At 32.9% G+C, this 3,190-nt stretch overlaps 1 pseudogene; it reads left to right on the forward strand.

The window, feature by feature from the left end:
* LOC119582756 overlaps positions 1-12 on the forward strand; it is a 20,726-nt pseudogene extending 20,714 nt beyond the window's left edge.
* The last annotated feature ends 3,178 nt before the right edge of the window (positions 13-3,190 follow it).

Here is a 3,190-nt window from a genome sequence, read left to right on the forward strand (position 1 = left end):
ACACACACACACACACACACACACACACACACACACACACACACACACACACACACACACGCAATATATATATATATTTATATATATATATATATGCATATATATATATGTATATATTTATGTGTATATATATGTATATGTATATATATATATATATATATATATATATATATATATATATATATATATATATATATATATATATATATATATATATGTATATATATATATATATATATATATATATATATATATATATATATATAGAGATATACATTATATATGTGCATATGTATGTGTATATATATGTGTATCTATATATCTAAATATCTATCTATATGTGTTTAAGGGTTTGGGGGGAGAAGCGAACGCACGCACACACACACACACACACACACACACACACACACACACACACACACACGCATGCACGCATACATTCACGGACGCGCACACACACACACACACACACATGCATATATGTGTGTGTGTATATGTATATGTGTGTATATATGTATGTATGCATGTATATGTTTGTATTCATACAGTATACAAATAAATACGTACTTGAATATATGTATATATATATATATATATATATATATATATATATATATATATATATATATATATATATATATATAAATCCATAGACATTATAAATGTATTCTTCTAAATTACCACTTCCAATTTGTCAATATCAATTCCAATGCATGTGATGAAAATATTATCTCGGTATCGCTGCCTGGGGTTTTGAATTTTAAGGAAGCCACATTTGAACACTTAATTTTAATCCAAGTAGCATGACTAAACGGTCTTAAGGTTCGTGGGGTAGAGTGAATTTATCCCTCTGCTGAGTATGTGACATATATACATAGGTTATGAAAATAAATTAAATCAATTGCTTTTACTCTATAATCTAATAATAAACAGGTGCATATCACAATGGATTTAATACTAGCAATAATAAATGTTAAAAAATGTCAGGAATATTCTTTTACTAAATCATTTCCAATCTATTTTTCCTACCAATTGTAACTCAGTGATCTTATGATATATATAATATAATAAAAACAAACGTGAGATGGAATGGAGACAGTCACCCCTACTCCCCGGGATTTTCTGTTATTTATACTTTGTACAAACAAGTGATCAATCCTATACTTCTTTCACCATTTTCCTTTCCTATAGATCTATTGTTCCTTTCCATGTTCATTCTTTGACACAACCGGAATTGTGTCCTTTGACTAATCCGCTGTCCTCGTCAAAGGGATGAAAAGGAAAGAAACAAAGAAATAAATTAACAGATTGGGCTAACGCAAGCATGGCAAGTCCTCCTATGAATATTCCCTAACCTCTCTCTGTCTCTGCCATGTCTCGTTTACGTTATCACGGTTCAGTTCATGTGGATTTAATTAACATGTGTAATAATTTACTTATCAATCATTACAGCCTTCAATTTCCGGATAAAACAAAATGTTTAACACCCGGCACTCACATACTCGAGTCCGCGGTGGCCGAGTGGTTAGAGCATCAAAGACCATCACGACAAGTTTGAGTCACTGTGAAGCCATGCATAGCAGGTGGTGCAAGTGGATTTCAAGCAAAAACAGAGAGTGCACCCACTGTTCAACCATGCAGAGCTGAGTAGAAGAACCACGTCATGAGCCTACTTCAGTACTACCCCCTAGTTCAGTCAATGACCACGATCTCAAAAAAATACTTGGAACATGCTTATTGGCCTTTGCTGTGACATCACTTTTTAATGCTAGATTACGCCATTCAGTTTCACTGCACAGAGTAATTAAAACAGCATCGATTATTATTTCCATATCTGAAGAAACTAGTGTATATTTTTTCAGTATCCCTGGGTTGTACTCCCTGTTCAGATGACTACAAAGGTATCACTGACCATGGCTTGATTGGCTGCTTGTTTCATATATTACTTTTTCAATATATTTATATAAAGTTAATATTTTCCTGATTGTAGCATCGTCGTCTGGTCGTGGGTGCCGAATAAAGGAAAAATAAGATATAGGTTGGAGCTGAATCAGAGAAAAGGAAGAGTTGGGAAGAAACAACACTGATATCACACCCATTACGTATTTTTATTTGGATTTTAAAGGTGACACGAACAGTAACTAACTTACGAGAACAGAGCAAACATTAAGAATTAATCGATAATGCTTCTCGCAGAAACATTTCGATGAAAGCTTAAATAAATAAGATAGCAAAATGAGAGAATTTGATATAATGCGAAAAGGAGACATTAGATCAATAGAAAGGCTAGCTTTTTTCAAGAAAGATCTTGCAGAAAAAATCGACACTAATAAATTAATCACATAACATTGTGCGAGTACCTGAGATATTGGCAAAGGACATAGAAGAACTGTATGTTATTATTTACAGATCACCTGACTCGATTCAAGCTTTCTTCGGAGAAACACTAATGGTCATTAGTTATTTTATCGAAATTGCAAATTCCAAGGTGCTATAGTAATGGGTACTTTCACTTTCCCTTCATTGACTAGAGAGTATAGCAAATGAGATTAGGAGCAAACGCTACCATATATGAAGTACTGTTGCCTTTACCTTTTGAGGACTTCTACCTTAATTGTTATTATTGTTATTGTTAATATTATACTAGTATAAAGAGCCACACTGAAAATTTCGAGAATTATACTACCAATGGTGTCAGTACAGTCAAAACACAGCAATGAAAGAAAGAGAAGATGGAAAATCATCAACTATTATAGATAGTATTGATTTCTAAGCTTATCAAGAGCCGGGGAAGTTACAGTCTCTGAAGACAATCTGTTACAAAGACTATAAATAGCAGTGAAAAGGCATCTAGAAAAGTATGTAGACAATCGACTTGTATCAAATATCATTGAACTGAGGCTCTTGCGGGTTGAAAAAAATAAGGTAAAAACTTTTAGAGGGGATGTGAATTATCGATTAGAGTCTTATAAGACTGAAAGAGCCCCATTATCCTTACAATGTCCAAGGTCCATACCTAAGTCAAGACAGGAGAAATTCAATGGAATTAAAAATCAATCAACCACAACTGTAACTCAGGTGCAAATAACCACAAAGAACAATACTCAAAATGAAACAGAATAAAAGAAAAGAAGCATTTACGAATAATGTTGTCATAATAAATCCTCTTGCACTCGCGAATGATACCTAA

This window comes from Penaeus monodon, chromosome 16 (genome assembly GCF_015228065.2).
Source record: "Penaeus monodon isolate SGIC_2016 chromosome 16, NSTDA_Pmon_1, whole genome shotgun sequence".
NCBI classification, from domain to species: domain Eukaryota; kingdom Metazoa; phylum Arthropoda; class Malacostraca; order Decapoda; family Penaeidae; genus Penaeus; species Penaeus monodon.